Below are 18,853 nucleotides of genomic sequence, written 5' to 3'. Positions count from 1 at the left end.
ATTGAAGTATCACATCTGATTAGTCTGACTGCTCTGAATTGTGTCACCGTGTTCACTTGAAGCATATTTTAAATATCTTACGCTGTATTTCGTAGGCTAGTTACCTAAAAATAGGTGAGTTTATTTTTGTCAAAACTAAGTGGGATAAATTTATTTAGGAGTATATCCATTTCACCTGTATAATCCTGAACCATTTGAGACGTCCCAGGAAAAGTAAAAGGCCGCCAGTGAATTCTAGACAAGAGAGGCTCAGAACTGACTCCCTGGGGTGGGGGAACATTCAATCCAGATTTTGAACCACAAAATCAGGCCAGAATTATTTCATTTCATAAAACAAATAATTTAAATTACTGTTGATGCCTGGAATTTGGTGGTGCAGATTCCCCCACATTTACATACACACATTATTTTTAAAACTCTGATCCATGTATTTACATTTGACATTTTTCCTACCCTCCAAAATTTTAGTGATTTTTGTGTGTGTGTGTTTCTATCAAAGGTTTGAAAATTCTGTAGATTCACATTGATATTTGCTTTTCTGCAGACTTTCTTAAGATAAAAAATTAAAAGTAGGAAACTCGTAAGATCAACATAACTTGTAGGCTGATTAAATTCTTAAATAATAACAAAGTTCAGTCATGCATAGATATTTGAACTGTGACTTAGAGAGAGAGATAAGTGAAGCTGCAGGCCAGAAAACCACGAGTATTTGGACTCTTCTGGTCTCTGGTTGGACTTCAGTTAAGGTTCAGATTGGTTTCTCTTTTTCAACTCTCATGAACACTGGGGCGGTGATCCAATGTAAGTCTTTTTTGTCATCTGAAGCAGAAGCCAGGTAAGGGTGGACCGTATGGATGTTTATCAGAACCTCATCCACTCTGCCTGCAGGTGTGAAAGGTGGATTTTATCTACTCCAAGAATTACGGCTTACTCAGAACCAGCGGCCCGAGGCCTGGAACGATCCCGGCTCCAGCCTTTGCCACCATAGCAGCGACTGCAGTGTGTCATCTACTACTTCTTGGAAGGCAGAGCCATGCCTTGCCTTGTCACGCCGTGTCTTAGTTGAGGAACAAGTGAAATCCCCTGTTTCTGCTCTAAAACAGCCTCCTTCCCATGCTTTTCTCCTCCACACTCCGCATCAGGCCCTATAATTAACTCTCCCTGCCACTGAGCTCCCACTGTCTTCTAACATTTCAGGTTTCCAACTGTGATTGACTCCTGCCACAGAGTCAAGCTGGAGCAGGTGCTGGAACGGATCATGCCGCTGTACACATTTCTGCCAGATACATCTGCGACTTAGCTCACCCGCTGCCCGTGGAGACGATGGGTATGGTTGTCAGGGGTGCTAACTTTTCAGGTGGTGTACTTGGTTTTCCAGAGAAGCCACACTTCCAGCCTCACACAAGTTAGTTAGCTCTTGCTTTGCAAGGAAGACCTATACAGCCATGTCGAAGAGACATGTTAGTCTTTCTCCATGGAAGATATTTTGATCGTATCGCCATGTGTTGGATGAAACCACTGTGTTTATTTTTTTAAATGAAATCGATGTGCACATGTTTAAACGCTTACTCTCTCTGTTGTGTTATTATGAAACAAACTGGGATAGCAGAAGTGTTTAAGAACAGAAATTGTTTTTCCAGTTTGTAAGATGGTGCTACATACTCTCCCAAATTATATATATATATATAATATATATAAAAATATATATATATAAAATATGTCAAATATATATATTATATATATATAAAAATATATATATATAATTTGTCTGTATTAGGTAAAAACACTTAACTCTCCTCCTATTTGTATATGAAAGAATATAAAGCAAAATTAGTGGATAAAATATTCCTGATATTCGGGGGTGCTTTGTCGAGGTGAACTTCCCGCCCTCACCCTCCACCCCAGTTCATCATAAGCAGAGGAACTGCCCCCAAGTTGTGCACATCTGCCAAAGTCGAGGAGCGCCTTAAAGGAAATGACTGAGTCATGAATTTCAAAATGAGCTGGTTAATCAGCTCTCCTAAGTAATGACACCAAGAAGGAAACCAATGCTAAAAAATAAACAAATTTCAGTACTCTTCCCAAGGTGTTTTTCGATTGAGTCACATAAAACAACATGTATTAATTTCTGCCCACCATCTGTTGCATCCTGTTATGCTCTTCCTTCAAGGGCTGGAGAAAGGGCACGATCCACAGAATTATGGCCAACACTCGCTCCTGCTCTGAGTCTCATGCTGGGGGTTCATCTTTAATGAGAGCTTTTCTGTACCAGGGAATTTGAACCTTCTTCTTTTTTTCCCCCAAATTGTGTGGAAAATTGTGTGGCTGAAAAAATTCTTTACAAGTTCAGAAGACATCGTATTAATTGGAAACACTAAATAGCTGATGTAGTGTTTGTTCTATTCCCAAACGACAGCTATTTAAAACTACTACCATCATCCATGGAAACTGCGGGTGGCAGGTTGAAAGCCAAGTTTCAGAAATTAAGTTAAACTTGTCACAGTCCGATTCCTATGACTGCGTTTACTGTGAGCAACCTGGGAAAGCCTGAGTTGAGAAAGAACTGGTCACATGCAAGGGGAATCCGGGGTCCAGAACCGGTAGCTGCTGGCTCCCCATCCATGAACAGAGATTTCAGCCAAAATCTGGTCCCTCCTCTGGGCTGAATTTGTAACTGTTTGTTTGTTTGTTTTCTTTGTTTTTTAATACTTTTTTTCCAAGTTGTTGAAAGCAGTAATTTTTTTAAGATTTATTCATTTTATTTGAAAGGCAGAGTTACAGAGAGGTAGTGGAAGAGAGAGAGAGAGAGAGAGGTCTTCCATCCATTGGTTCATTCCCCAGATGGCCACAACAGCTGGAGCTGAGCCAATCCGAAGCCAGGAGCTTCTTCTGGGACTCCAGCTGGGTGCAAGGGACCAAGGACTTGGGCCATCTTCTACTGTTTTCCCATGGTACAACAGAGAGCCAGATCAGAAGTGGAGCAGCCCGGACTCGAACTGGCGCCTGTATGGGATGCCGGCACTGCAGGCGGTGGCTTTACCCAGTATATCACAGCAACGGCCCAACAGTTTGAAAAAAGTATTTTCTCCTGCGACATCAATGCTCATGATACTTGTGGGACTCAAAATGAAAGACTCCGTGTTTTTCAGATGAATTGAAGAGATAAATATTAAATCAATGAAGACAATCAAATAGGCACATTATTTGTGGCTGCAGAGTTTAAGAAAACCCTAGACAAACAAGGTTTCCAGAAACTTAGAGAAAGTCTTTCATTGGCGAGCTTTCCTTGACAGTTTGATGAATGGAGTAAGAAGGTGGATTTTGTTAGGTAAGTTTGAGAGGGGAATGGAAGAGAGAGACGAGAGAAGGGATGCACGGAACATTCTGAGTCAGGGTTAGTTTCCAAGTTGCCAAAGTGGCTAACATCCAGTTACGGGAACATGATTTATCACTTCTATGATCTAGTTTTTTCTTTTGTCTTCTTAAATCTATCATATTTTTCACCATTTGACAAATGTTTTCAAGGTAGCATTTTCTCTGTTTCATTTCTGTTAAAGGAGTTTATCATCACTACAGCTCCTCTATTAGATTACCTGATGAGTGAATGCCATGTTCTTGAATCTTAATGTATTAAAAAAAAAAAAAAAACACCAAAAAGTACCTGTTCCATGTGTATGGGTGTGTGCTTTCATTTAAGTCAGTATCTCCACCTCAACTCAAATTGAACAAGAAAGTTTTCAAGTGAGACAAAAATCCCATTGTTAGTTCTCATCAGCACAGGCCAGGCAGTGAGGAGGAAAAAGCGAGGCACTGGTGGAATACAAATGGAGTGAGCAGGTTGGTTTATGAGTGTTGCACGTTATGAGGTTATTAGTTATTTGCTTTCAGTAAAGGTGTGGCACACACCTTCTGGCTGGACGAATAAATAAGACGTGCTAAGTAAACAAAGTGAAGAGAGCAGGCGACGTTGTTGAAAGGGTCCCTTCAGGTCTGACTCAGCCAGAGCCGACGCACGGCTCCCTTTGTGACCCGCGACAAAGACTGGGGCACCTCACTTGCAGCTAGCACAGCCCCACGTTGCAGGAAGAGACCTGCGGTCTTTATTTTAAACGCTTTTGAACAGTTTGGAGCTGATTCCGACAGGCAATAGGGATGCTGAAACCCACAATTAAAGCTCCTCCAAAGGGTTTATGACAATGGCAAAACCAACCGTTGGCGGACGGGGACTGAAAAACTACAGTGCATTCTGTTTCGCTAGGGCACAGATTTCTCCAAATTGCCAGAGTTAGGCAGAAAAAAGTGTAAAACAGCCTTTGCCCCACTTCATGCAACCCCCTTTTTTTGTTTTCTGATCTGAGCATAGAATGATATTCCAGGTTTCATTTCACTGTCTTGGCTACCAAAGCAGCTGCCACCTTATGGGGGAGCTTAGGAAATGTTTTGCTTATTAGTTAACATTTGTTATTATGAACAATGATTTGTGTGGAAAATTCTATTTCCCGTTTCTCCTTAGAGTATAGCCATAGGATTCATCTCTTTGAAAAATCAATCAACATAAATTCATTTTCTTTTTTGCTATATCAAGGGAAAGCGAAATCGATCCAATATGTTTAGCTTTGCATCTCCTTAGATTACAGATCCAAGTTGAAAGGGTTTGACCTGAGGACTTAAATGACAATGTGATTATCCTTGTTTTTTTTTTAAGTTGACACATGACTCTAGTGAATTAAAACACTATAAAGACCTCTAAATATCTGAGTTTTGTAAACTGTTTCTGGAGCCAAAGACCCAGTTTTTAACTCTGTTGACTCAACTAAAGCTTTATCAAAGAATACACACAAGGAAAAAACTAGGGTTTTTTGTATGTATGATTTTAAATGAGTATATCTGTCACAATATAATTTGGTAGAAATGAAAGCTGATTTTATGAAAGTACTATTTATTTATTTATTGATTGATTGATTTAAGACAGAGCAGCAGAGAGACAGGGAAAGAGAGAGAGAGACCTTGTGTTCACTGGTTTACTCCTGGAATGACCACAGAACCCAGGGCTGGATGAGGCTGAAGCCAGGAACCTAACTCCACCTGGGTCTCCCAGTGGGTGGCAGGAGCCCAGGGATTTTGGCCATCACCTGTGCCTTTCCAGGGGCATTAGCAGGAAGCTGGATCAGAATCAGAGCAGTCAGGACTCGAACCAGGGCACTGATACGGGATGCTCATGTCATGTGGTGCCTTAAACTGCTGTGTCACAATGTTAGCCTCAACGTTTGATGTTTTTGATAAAATTGTGCAACATGGTGACTGTAGTTATTAATCTATTCCTGAGAAATGCTGAGATAGCAGATGTAACGAGCTGTTACTACAAAACAAACACTGTGAGGTAAGGCAGCTGTTAACTCTAACCTGGATATAAGCATCAGTATGGTATATTATACAACAGTAAATACATCATTTATGTCAATTAAAGTATCAGATATTTTGGTGGTCTAATTTTGAAGGTTTATTTCTTGATTTGTTTATTTTGAAAGTCAGAGCTACAGGGGGAGGGTAGATCTTCCATCTGTTGGCTCACTCCCCAAATGGCCACAATGGTCATGGCTGGGTCAGGCCAAAACCAGGAGCCAGGAGCTTCTTCCAGTTCTACCACAGGCATAGCACTTGGATCATCTTCTGCTGCTTTTACCAGGCCATTAGCAGTGAGCTGGATGGGAAGTGCAGTAGCCGGGACTCAAAATTGCATCCATAAGGGATGACAGAATCCCAGACGGCATCTTAACCTGCCACACCACAACACTGGCTCCTGGTTGTCATTTTGAAAATAATCACTGTAGATTTAATAATGCTAAGGAACCTGCTTTAGTTCTACTAAGTCAAAAGGCCAAACACACAGGACCGAGGCTGAAGGATCAAGGTACATTGGTAGTCCACTTCTTAGGTTGTCAATGTAAGTTTGTAATCTGTGCCACAGTGTACATCCATGTGCTTCTAACTCAGTTTCCAGAGGCACAATTTAATTTTATTTCTATGGAGAATATTTTATCTAAAAATGTTTTATTTAGGGGCCAGCACTGTTGTGCAGCAAGTTACGCTGCTGTCTGTGACCCGGGCATCCTGTATACAAGCACCCCTTCAAGTCCTGGCCACTCCACTTCTGACCCAGCTCCCTCCAGGTGCCCTGGGAAGGTCCAAGTACTTGGGCGCCTGTCACCCCTGTGGGAGACTGGGATGGAGACTCTAGATCCTGGCTTTGGCCTGATCCAGGCCTGGTTTTTGTGGTCACCTGGGGAGTAAACCAGTGGTTAGGTGTCTCTCCATCTCTCCCTCATTTCTGCGTCATTCTGCATTTCAAATGAATAAATAAATCTTTAAAAATTATTTAATTAGTTATTTGAGAATCAGGGAGACAGAAGGGGAGTCTGGCAGACGGAGAAATCCCATCCACTGATTCCCTGCCCAAACGCCCCCGATGGAAAGGCCAAGGGCTGAGAACTCAATCCAGGCCTGTACGTGGGTAGCAGGAACCAGGCTACCTGAGCTGTCACCTGCGGCCTTCCAGAGTGCCCACTAGCAGGACGCTAGAACCTGGCTCAGAGCCAGAACTCAAACCCAAGCACTGTGACATGGGATGCCGGTGTCCCAAGCAGTACCTTCCCTGCCAGGCCAAACACCCGCCCCCAAAGACACAATTATAGGTACACTCTTTGCACTCAAATTCAAACGCTTTGAGAACATTTCACCATCACATTTCCTACATTCTTTTATATCTGCCTATTCATTCTTCTAAATCTTGAGATTTTCCCCAATGCCAGTCATTTTCACTTGCAAAACAAATTATAATTTTTGTGGATGGTGATATATATTCCTATAAAAAGTGACCTAATACCAGTTTATCTGTTCTGTTTTTTAAACTGAAAGTAATAGTAAGCATCTATAAATCTTTCTGTATTTATTTTGGCCTGGTGTGTGCTTTATTTTTTATGCATCTCTACAGCTATATCCTTTGCATCAGTTCCTCTGTTTGTTTTCATTCCTTCTAGTGCTATCTTCTGGATTAGTGTGGAAAATTCTAGCTGATGACAGATTGTCTACATATTTTGTTGGATTACTCATGATTATAGGTTATTGTATCCCCTTAAAGCTAATCGGCCTATATCAGGACTTTGCATTAGGGACACAGGATATAGGATTGCTTTATACAAAAGAGAAAAGCCTTGTTTAATTTTTCACAGTGGTTTGCAAGTATTCTGGGAGCTTCCTCTCCTATGTTTCTATGGTGCTGAGAGCATGTATCTGTTATAGATTTATATCATAATTAATTTCCTCAGAAGACTCTAATCTCAGAGAGAACAGAAATTATTTTTGTCATTATTGTCAGTGCTCAGGATAGCATTTGGCACGGAGTGAAACTTCACTTATTAACTAACGGATTAATTAATTAATTAAAGAGCCAGGGGAAATGTGTGCTAGATAGTTAAGAAATGCTCCAGAAAAATCCCAATTTTACTAAATAGCGTGGTAGTGATGATTTCTTCACAGACATAATTATATGAGTTTTTTACATTCTTGTGTAGACCATAGCATTAGACAGAGTCCCACTTTGTCCTGTGGAATGCTTCTCAGGGAACCATATTGTACTTATAACAAATGTTTGGTCTCTCCTTTAACAATGACAGAAAAGTCATTGTTTTGCCATTATCATTACTTTTATAAAGTTTTATGTCTATATTTGAACTTAAAGATTCCCTTTTCAGACTTACTACAATCTGAAAACAATCACAGTATATTGCTAACATAGAGGTTAATCACATTTCTAAATGGCACTACATTCCACCCTCTTTATATTTAAACAATTAAGAGTGGTGGTTATGGAATCCCCCGAAAGGAAGGCATCACAAATTGTGAAAATGCAGGTATCCTGTGAGACTGGATGCTGAGGTTTAAATCACAAGGTCAGTGTATCATTTAAGTTTTCTTTGTCTAGAAACACAGCTGATCACTCCATCTGTCCTCAGAGGTCACCGTTGTCCGGCCAGACACAAGGACACCCTGTGGACGCTGTACACCTTGGATTCTACAGCCGCAGAGTCCCCAGTCTCTGGGCATCAAGTTAATAGGCGGGATGCGGGTAGCAGGCAGATGAACCAGGGATTCTGAAACGCCCTTCAAGAGAAGTATGAGAAAGCCCCTTGAGCACCACTGTAGCAGGCTACAAATGTTCAACACAAACAAGGCAGGCTCAGCCCTGCCACTGATGGCCTGGTAGGACAAGTTGTCCTTAGGCATCACTTAGCAGATGTTCTTGTATGTACACCAAATGTCCATGCCCAGTGCAGCAGGTCGAGCCAGGAAGAGCCAGATGACACAAAGCAACATGGGAAGAGGAGGGAGGGCAGTGGTCGGCAGAGAAACCGGGACTTAGACTAACAAGCATGAGGTGGCCTCGCTAATCAGCCCCACAACTGCCGGCAGCTGCGGTTGGAAGCAGAGCCGCATTTCACCACTTAACAAGGTGCTGGTGACTCACTTGGCCAGATGTGAGCCCGAGATCTTCCATCTTTCACGGCTTGCACCGTCTGTATAGAAAGAATGGTATCTTTTATGGTAAATCAAGCCTTAAATTATTAGAAGACCCATTACTAGTCCTAAATCCTCAACATGCGAGTAGGTTTTAATAACCTAACTTGCAAGCTTCACGAGTTAATATTTATGTCTTAGAGAAAATTATTTTCCCAGATAAGTATCATGCTTAACTTTGGGAAACAGAGAAGTTAAGGTCAACAGGTGAAACACCTGTACAATTATTATGGGAATATCTCCTGCTACTATTTATATTCCAAGTCATTACGTCTCTTAGGTTAACAGCACTCTTTAGTATTTTAACTGTTCAACACGTTTTGTGTCATGCTGTTTTCAGAACGCTAGGGATTCCTGATGGCTGGTAAATAAGTTAATTCTCCATCCTGGTGGAGTTTTTACTATAACAGTTTCAGCAGAAACACCCGTCTTTACCTTTACCTTAAAGATATGAAAACATATCCGCTAAAGCACAATGATTAATATCAGACAACTCTCTTGGGACAGTTTCTTATACCTACAAGTGGATACTAAGTATCATTTAGGGTCATACGATGAATAGTTGGACATAGCCTACAAAATAATTTGTGTTCGTATTGTTTTCTCATACTTGACAGAAATCTCAGAACAGTACTCAGTGTGAAAATACAACTAGTACAATCTTAATAGAATTATAATTTCTAGGCTTAAGCATCAGCACATGGCAGAACTTTCTAGATGTATTGCCCATACGTAGTGGGATTAACTGGACTTAAAAAAGAATCATCTTCTATGACCCCATATAGAATTTTAGAAGTTCATCCCGTTATACCCTTCAGAAACGCCATACTTCATGTGCGTTCAGGGTGTTTTTCAAATGTCAGTTCAGTCAACATAGGAAGCCACTTCATGTCCTAGCAAATCAAGCCTATCAGAAAGTGGTTCAAATGTCACTAATGATTTTATAGGAATAATCATATTAAACTTTAAACAAACCGAAGGCTTCATCTACTTTGAGACCGGAGTGCAGGGATGGAAAAAAGGACCTGCTGCCGACAACAGAGCCGATTGGGTTCGTTTAACCGATGCGGGATGTGGCACTTGGGTATCTCACAGTGCGGGCTGCCTGCCACCCCCAAAAGCTGCAGCACGTTTCCTTCGCCTCGTACCATCTCAGTTACATTGCATAAAAATTACATGATTGACGCTGTGGCTTTCTTCCCATTCCGATTCAGTTCAATGTTAAGGTCTCCACGGTAAATGTGTATCTTAAAAGTATTAGAAAAAAAAAAAAAAAGGAAAAGGGGGCAACGTTTCACTTCAGTGAGTTTGTAAAAGCTTGGTTTATTGTAGAAACTAAGACAACTTTAATTTACTCTCAAGGACTTTCCCTGTTTGCTGTTGCTGCTCTGTTTTCTGTGTCTTCGTGATATGGGTTTGCACTACTTTCTACAGTTCTTCCTCATTCAACTGTAAAAAGGAGTCGCTGCCTACAGTAAATAATGGATATGATGCATTTTTCTGTCTGTGCCATGACAGTAAATGCCCCTGCCTTAACTCTCTCTGTTCCTAAGTGTGCCCCTACAATGCTCACCACGTCCTCGGAGTTAGGGCTCTGTGCATTCCCATTGTGTTTGGGGCACGCTGATCTCTATCCGGCTGTTGGGGAAGCGCACATTTTATGAACATGTTTGTCTTGTCGCAGGGCTCTGGGGAAGGGGCCTCTTCAATGGTGGGGCTCACGTGCAGTTTCCTGTGAGGGTCCTAGCACAATTCCCCTCACACAATGGGTCCCCAATAAATGTGAGTGAATGACTTCCTGACCATTGTCGAGGCTCCTGGGAGATGCAGGATGCGGCTGGCAGCCAAGACAAAGCTGGCTGTCAAAACTGCTATATTCAGATCCACAGCAAAAGTGGGAGCGGAAAGGCGTTCTGAAGGTTTTCCGAAGGACTCTGCCATTCTGGCAGAACCCGATTCATCGCATTCTGCGTATCCCCGGGCCCACCAGGACAGGTCGGAAAAACAACTCCCAGAATTCTAAACACTGGGCGATGCTCATTTGCTCATTGTTTTAAAAAGGAATGCTGACAAGGGCCATGATGAATATGATGTTTTGCTGCAGAACTTACTATGTCTGTAGAAAAGTGTTCTGTAGTAAGGTGGTGAAATAGTCTTACATAATAATTTCATTAGGTATAGCTTTGACATAAATGGCTTTCATTTTGCCCAGGTCTCTGACCCATAAGCTAAAAATCAGGTGTTATAAAATTTAAGAGGTAAGCCGTTTTTCCTGTGTAAGTAGGTGTGGGGAAAATGTGTCTCCCTTCCCCCAGGAGGTTAACGGGGCTGCTGGTGTGGGAGGCGGGTTTCCCTTCAATTACTCTACAATAAATGAACATGGCTACCAGAGAATAAGGCCGAATGGGTAATGAGGACCGTAAAACAGCGAGACAGTGAGGAGACGGCAGTTACGTCACTGTTTCTCCTCCCAAGATTATAAAGCACTTTTGTCTCGTGTATTTTACATATGTACTTATGCACATATACACACACATTTGTACAGGGCATATATGTGCACACACATTTATACATGCATACTTGTGCCTGTATATGTCCTTGCTTACACATACAGCCAGCTACTATACTAAAATTGTAAGAATCCCAGAAGAACAAACACATTCCCTGCCATCAAGGATTTGACACGGAGCTGGAGAATCAACGTGAAGACTACCGCTCTAGAAGTACAGAGCGACAAGCTCCTGGATGCCATTTAATTGTCAACTCGAAAACAGAGGCAAGGATAATTACCCTTGTCTTTTTAAAAGTATTTATTTAGTCAAGTTGAGGTAGTTTCCAATAATGTGTCATAAAATATTTCTCTCCTCCCTTGAATGATACAAATTTGTGTGTGATTTTTGGCATCATAAGTAGGAGTGGAACTGTTGGCTTTGATCCATTTCCTTATTCAGAAGAATTACTCTCAGATTTCAGTCTTGGAAATGAGGGATAAAAGCTATTTTCAGAAATCAGACTCTTAGGATACAGAGAAGTGCAGGTTTCTGATTACTTCACTGAGAATTCATTTAAAGATAAATACTATCATCTGAATCTCTTTAAAAGAAGTAGATATTATGTGCTTCTAGTTCTCTGAAAGAAATCAACAACCACATAGTACATTATTTTACAACAAATAGACTAATAGTCTATTTGTGCTTGATTCAATTTTAAGTATCAGGAAATTTCATTTCTTTGTAATGGATATTTGCATGTTTAAATATTCTTTTGCTTGTAGCATTTTAATTCATGTACAGTGGAGATGAAACCGATTTCAGAACTCTGTTTTGTTGCATACACCTGCATAGATGCTGGAATGAAATTGCAAACCTGAGAAAGGCATTCTATAACATATCCTTAGTGATTCTATTCATGTTATGTGGCTTTTAAAATTTATTAATTTATTTTTACTAATTTGAAAAAGAGAGGGAGGGAGAATGAGAGAGGAGAGGAGAGGAGAGGAGAGGAGAGGAGAGGAGAGGAGAGGAGAGGAGAGAGAGGAGAGGAGGATAGGAAGGAGGGAGGGAAGGAGGGAGGGAAGGATCAGTTTTCTATCCTCTGGTCCACTCCCCAGATGCTTGCAACGGCTGTGCCAGGTGGAGCCTAGGAGCCAGGAACTCCATGCAAGTCTCCCCTGTGATTGGTAGGGACTCGAGTACTTGAGCCATCATCTGCTGCCTCCAAAAGTGCTCACTGGCAGGAAGCTGGATCAGAAATGGAGCCGGAACTCAATCCCAGATACTTTGATATGGGATACAGGTGTCCAAGATGGAAGCTCAAGCAGTTGTACCACAATGACTACCTCAGATTCATTAATTTTAGAGATGAGCTGCCTGCATTTCTCAGTGGTCACAGTAAGAGTGATAAGCACAAAAAGATTCTGCTACTGAACCCCACCAAGAAGGAGAGCAGTTGTGTGGGAGCAGGCTCATGTTAACTCAGATGCATGGATTACATTATCTAAAGAATAAAGGGCAGAGTGATGAAAGAAACCCAGCCTGAGTATCCTTTCTATCTAGCTTGAACAGTAACCAAGTATGTGCTATTACATAATTAATTTCTTAAACCATCAATCACTCTCTATAGATAGTTGGACTAGATCAATTCCACACCCAGTTATTTCTCGTGCTGAAATACTAAATAATAAAGTGCATTTCCAAACTATAGTGTGAATTTTAACATTTAAAATATTAACAATATTTAATTATTTTATTAGGAGTAAGAATTTAATGATTCATACTGCTCTATATAAGACCATAATTTTGGGTGGCAAATAAAATGTAAAAACTATTATAGGGTACTCTGTCATTCAAAATACTCAATAATATCTATGATAACCCCAACACAGAGAATTTGTTTATTAAGTAAAATATAACAAACCCTCTACATTGGACTTTGAGGAAGAACCTGGTGTAGAATTCACTGGTTTGGATGTGGCAGGTAGTTTGTGTGATGCAGCAGAATCTGGCTGAACTGAAGATTTCTAGAGAGTGGTAATGATTGCTTCTGTTTTGGGAAGAACAAACCCTTTGAGACGGTTTGTGGAGACTGTAATGCACATGTCTAACTTACTCTCCTTTCATTTGATCATGCTAAGATACGCTTTTGGTATGAAGGAAGACAATATTATTAATGATAATGTTAATTCAACTTACTTCAATGCATATGTATTATTTTCAGACACTGGGCTCATTTCCAGATACTGAACTCGTTACTGTGGGGGAAGAAACGGATGAATAACATGTGATTCCTGCCCTTGAGCAGGTCCCAGTCCACTGAGAGAAGGAGTTACAGAAAAAGAAAATACCAAGACAGCACATAATTGCTCGTGACACCAATGAAAGGCACGTAGCCCAACTGGAGTTTTACAGGCTCCTTCCTGTGGGAGATGGTGCCTGAGCTGGGTCTTGCATGATGAGTAAGAGCAGGTGAAGAAAGATGAGGAGGTCACACCAGGGCTGCAACCAAAGCACAAAGCCACAAAACAGGAGAGCACGCGGGAGTGGAGGGAGCGGGAGCAGGCGTGCCGTTAGACGGGTGTACGTTGTACAGGGAAGAGAGGAAGCAGAAATCAGCAGGGTCCAACTCAGAAAGCAACTAGATCTTCATGCTTGTGATTGTGATAGAGGGGATGAAAAGCCACGGAAGGATTGTAAAGAGAGCACCGTGTGCAGAACTGCTTGAGATCCATGAGTCCGGTTCAGTGTGAGCAATGTGTGCACCAGGAATAAGCCTGGAGCCAGCCAGGCCGGGGAGCTTTCTGTTGTCCCAGCCTCCAGCAGAGGTGGCTGACTTCCGAATCACAGCAGTGGGACACAATAAAGTACAAGCAGCGCCTTCCGAAAGCTCGCACAAAAAGATGGAGCATGAAGAAACTGGGCATGCATTTCAAAATGTTGGCACCGCAGCAAACTCATTTTTCACAAATTGTGGAAATTCCTACATATAAAGGAGGCAAAATCTCCTAGTCGGTGAGTGGTTGGATAAAGATAAGGAGAGAGAAGTGGGATTTTATAACATTTTTCATGATTCCCATGATCATGGCACAGATAAATAGAGTCATCAACTGACACCAGCAATAAAGGATGCAGAGAAAGGAGGGCGTTCACTTTTGGAATTGTTGGCCTTGAAAAAGACTCCGGAGTCTGTGTTGCAGGTGCATGTAAGTAGTTTGGTAAATTACTTTAAAGCTCAGATGCAAGAGACAAAGATTGGGATAAATGTGGGAGTTGAGATTAATTTACAGAGAGAAGTAGTAGACGGAGGATAAGACTTTGGATTGCAGTAAAGAACAGAAAAGGAGAGCCCACGCAGAGAGAGACAGCCAGGAGAGACGTGAAGTCATGGCCTGGACTTCCAGGTAGAAACTTTCAAAGAAGTCAGACAAATAAGCCAAGGGACGCAGAGCTGGGCCCCGCAGGTGCTCGCTGAAACAGAAACATGAAATCAGAGCCCTGTGAAAAGCTGAGTTTGTGGTGAGGACGAAGTCATAGGCAGTGGATTGAACAGATCCAACAAGACGAATGATTAACAATCAGCTAATAATCTGGTTAATCAACTCTCTCCCAGTCCCTAATATAAAATGGTATTTTCCAGCCTAGAAGCTAGACATCATAATCGGGGCCCATATTGTGGTTTAGCAGGTAAAGCCTCTGCCTGCAGCCCTGGCATCCCATGTGGGCTCTGGTTCAAGTCTGGACTGCTCATTTCTGATCCAGCTCCCTGAGAATGTGTGTGGGAAAGCAGCAGAGGGTGGCCCAAGTGCTGGGGCCCCTGCACCCACATGGGAGACCTGGAAGAGGCTCCTGGCCTTGGCCTGGCCTATGGCCTAGCCCTAGCTCTTGTGGCCATTTAGGGAATGAATCAGCACATAAAGATTCTCTCTCTCTCTTTCTCTCTCTCTCTCTCTCTTCCCCTTTCTTTGTAACTTTGCCTTTCAAATAAATAAAATAATGATAAATAAATCATAATAAAACTCAACACATTGACCAAAACCAGGCACTAGAGTACACAACATGTTACATTTATCATCAGCGCAATGTGGAAATTCTCTTCTCTTTCAAACAACTTGACTGAATATATTTTTCCATTTTGCCCCAAGTGTTTTTGTAGACTACTCACAGAAATTGATTCACTGATTACAACGTAATGCTATGCCCTTAGCTTTTATTGTAGGTTGATGTAACAAATGATCTTATCAAGAATGCTCTTACTACAGCTGCAAACTTCTATTCATTACACCAGTCAACATCTCTAATAATGATATAGATGATAGATTCCTCCCAGAATTTAGTGCCAGGAAAGGTTTTCTTTAATGAAGAGCTGATACACTCCTTTTTATCAGTTAATGGAAATGTATTTCCTTTTTTACCTTGGCAGATAGGAAATTTAAAACGAAATTTAGTGCTCATGTATGGAAATCAGCCTTCTCTGTGTCCTGGTTGATGGCTGGAGACATATTTCTCTTTCCTTTTTGAGTCTACTAGTTCTGTGATATTTCAATTATGAGTGTGTGTCCATGCATCTAAGTGCTTCCAAGTCACCATCAAATGCTACGAAAAATAAGGAGTCCAATTAACAACAGTAACAGAACGACCTACTTGATCAGCATTCTAGTCCACTTTCTCTGGATCACTTTTGAAGCTCCCTTTTCCACCCTACACAAACACAGGCAAGTTCTGTGTGAGAAAAGGTGGTAAATTGTGCGGTATTACTTTAGAGATAATCCTTTCTATATTTCTATATCTGCTTTTACTTATCAGCTATTTCCTTCTTTCTCCGTACACCTAATACCAGGAAAGAGAAGCAGAAGTTAACTCTGGTCTGAAAGCCATTATCTATTAATTTATCCTGCTTATCCCAATTTTCACTACATAAGTTTGGCCCTGGTACCAATTAATACAAACACCATTGGTGGTTTTTGTTTTTGTTTTTCCAGGACATTTGGAACCACTTGTGACTGTGACCTAATTTAAGCAGCTTCTATGACATTGTCTTCTAAAGAGCTCCGTGTAACATCACGGGTGCCAATGAAGGAATACGAATTATGTCCAAAGTTACGGAAAATTCACAGTTTGAGTGTGAGCATGAGATTTAGAGAAAGGGTGTGATACAGGAACTAGGAAACCCAGCTCTTCTGATAAGCCATCCCCACAGCCTGTTGGTAGATACTTTCCAGCCCCCTGAAGACACAATGAAGAGCATATAATGAATATGACACAATCTTAAATCCTTCCCTAAAACTCTGGCCGCTTTCTGGATTCCTGACAGCCTGTTCTTGGTGATTATAATGGAATCTCAAAATAGTTTAATGATTTGTTTAAAGTTCCATTTCCGTCCTCTGTTCACAGGAGGAATTGTGCCTCCTGTGCCTTTTTCGTCAAAGCAGTAAACATACAGAAGGACTCAGCAATGCTTTTGTCTGAATGCTAACATGGATGAACAAATGAATGAGTGAAGAAAGGAAGTAATGAGGTAGATGCTTGGGCGAAAGCTACAGGATCATGGGAATGAAGAGATACTGCTTGATTGTAGATATTTCCTTGTGGGTGTATTCTAGATGATTATATAAAATTGATGGTGACATTTCTACTGATGGCATGAAAGGTTGCAGCAAGAATTTGAATAGTTGAGAAATAAAACAGACTCCTGAGAAAACAATGTTAAATGAATACAACGCCATGGAGTAGTATTGTGAAATCACCATCAAAATATCAAATACACCCCAGAAAAGAAAGATAATCTGCCCAATGCAAGTACGCACAGATCAGGACGCGTGTTTGGCTTAGTAGTTAGAGCAACCACATCTCATACTGGTGTTCTGAGTTCAAATCCTGGCTCTGCTTCTGACGCCAGCTTCCTGCTAATGCAGACTGAGGGAGACAGCGGGTGATGCTCCACTATTTGAGCATGGGGGAGACCTGTGATGAGTTCCCAGTTCCTGGCTTCAGCCTGCTCCAGCGCCAGATATTGAAGGCATTTGGGGAATGTACAAGCAGATAGGAGATCTGTCTCTTTTTCTCCCTTCTTCTCTCTCTCTCTCTGCTTATCAAACAAGAAAAAATATGTGCGAATCACAAAGAAGTAGAACAGCCAGGGAGGCACCCAGAGAAAAGACCCACAGCCAGCTCCTGGCCATGCACAGCACCCAACGTGCCCTGGACTTCCACTCCTGAAATGAGGAGGTTGCCTCCTCATGTGAGGCTCTGGCCCTCAACATGAAGCCTGTCATTCTCCAAGGACGTTGCTATTGGCTCCAAGTGGAGTGCGTGTATGAACAGAATGTGGTTGCCATCGGAGTATTATGGGTTTTGAGACAATTGAGTTTCTTCTTGTAACTTGATCATAAGCATTCTGACTGATGACAAAATAAAGTATGCATCAGTGTTCAGCGTCGATGACGTGCCCGACACGGGATCAGGTTCTCCTGTATACCTGTCAGTCCTCACAACAGTCCCCCACAAGACAAGGGTTGACCCCCATTTCACCAATGGCAAAACTGACACCTGGGAGTGTTCAGCAATTTTGTGCCTGACAACCAAGGTTATATTGCGTTTTTAATCATTTCCTTTCTATTATTACAAATCAATTGAATATATATTGGCATGTCTAATTAGATACACAATAGACACAATACCAATATTGATATAAAAGGAGTTAGGTCTTTTGAAAATTCAGTTGCACTGTGAAACTAAGAAAGCACACGACCAGCATTCTCATTCTTTAAATATGTTTATTAAAATGATGGATTACTGGACTCGCGAAACTGGAATGACGAATCTTTGTAACTGCTTTCTGCACTGAAGTGAGAGCTGAGTTCTATTGAGCGGATTCTCTCTGCTCAGAAGAGTTCCTAGGGTAGAAGCTCTACACTGCATTCTTGGACCTTAACAATCTAAGGCCCCCTGCCTGACAGGTTTTTCCCCAGAAAGCTGACTGCTCCCAGCCTTCGCTCTTTCATGGGTCTACTCAAGGGTTATGTTCCCAACCAGGCTACATTCTTCCCGACTGCACCATTTAAAACTGTATCCCTTACATCTGTTCTCTAACTCCATTTTCCCTCACAGTCCTTATCATCACCTCCCATGGTCTATCTAATTTATGCTGTTGTTTGTTTCCCCTCCCCCAATCAGGACATACTCCCAGGCCTACTCAGTATTATTCTGTATTTCCAGCAGTGGAGATTGGACCTGGTATGTGGAGGTATCATGAAATATTTATTGAAACCAATGAATTTATGACATCCAGAAGTATAATGGTGAAAAACTAATAGATTAATTTTTCATATGCTCTGAAGCAAATACTATTTTTCTATGTAATGTAGAAAAAATTCAATCTTTTATACTATGGCCAAGATTAGATGAACTGGTTAAGAATAATATTCATTCATTAAACAAATACTCACTAATGATGATCCTTTAATCTGCTATTTAAAAGTGACTCCTCCAGCCATGAAAAATTATCTTTCAGATCTTCTTGTAGATATTGTAGAGCAATTAGAACAAGAGCTTTTTGCAGTAAGATATCAAGAATCTGTGATAAATATGCTTTAATGTAGTTTTTAAAAAGCAGATCTGATTTCCAGCACGTATTCTAGGGACAGTTTTGGGTTGGGCTAGAAGAGTAACCTGAAGCTATGCCTCTGAGAATAAGAACGAGACTGTGTAACAGGCATGCCTCTGAGTCATGCTAGCAGAATGACAAATGGTCGGTGATATCCATAATGACATGGGAGTCTTCGGCT

General features: G+C 41.3%; 1 protein-coding gene and 1 long non-coding RNA gene across 3 annotated transcripts in view; one reads left to right on the top strand and one right to left on the bottom strand.

The window, feature by feature from the left end:
• The window catches only part of SEMA3A (semaphorin 3A), a 482,660-nt gene that overhangs the window by 210,092 nt on the left and 253,715 nt on the right, over positions 1-18,853 (bottom strand). The gene's annotated exons all lie outside the window — the stretch shown is intronic.
• LOC138845816 (uncharacterized) lies at positions 668-3,660 on the top strand. The gene is made up of 3 exons (XR_011382994.1): positions 668-801; positions 889-1,327; positions 2,417-3,660. It is a non-coding gene; the product is annotated as an uncharacterized lncRNA (long non-coding RNA).

Source organism: Oryctolagus cuniculus, chromosome 16, assembly GCF_964237555.1.
Source record: "Oryctolagus cuniculus chromosome 16, mOryCun1.1, whole genome shotgun sequence".
NCBI classification, from domain to species: Eukaryota; Metazoa; Chordata; class Mammalia; order Lagomorpha; family Leporidae; genus Oryctolagus; species Oryctolagus cuniculus.
The sequence above is the reverse complement of the archived record's forward strand: the minus strand, read 5'-3'. Positions and strand labels throughout refer to the sequence as shown.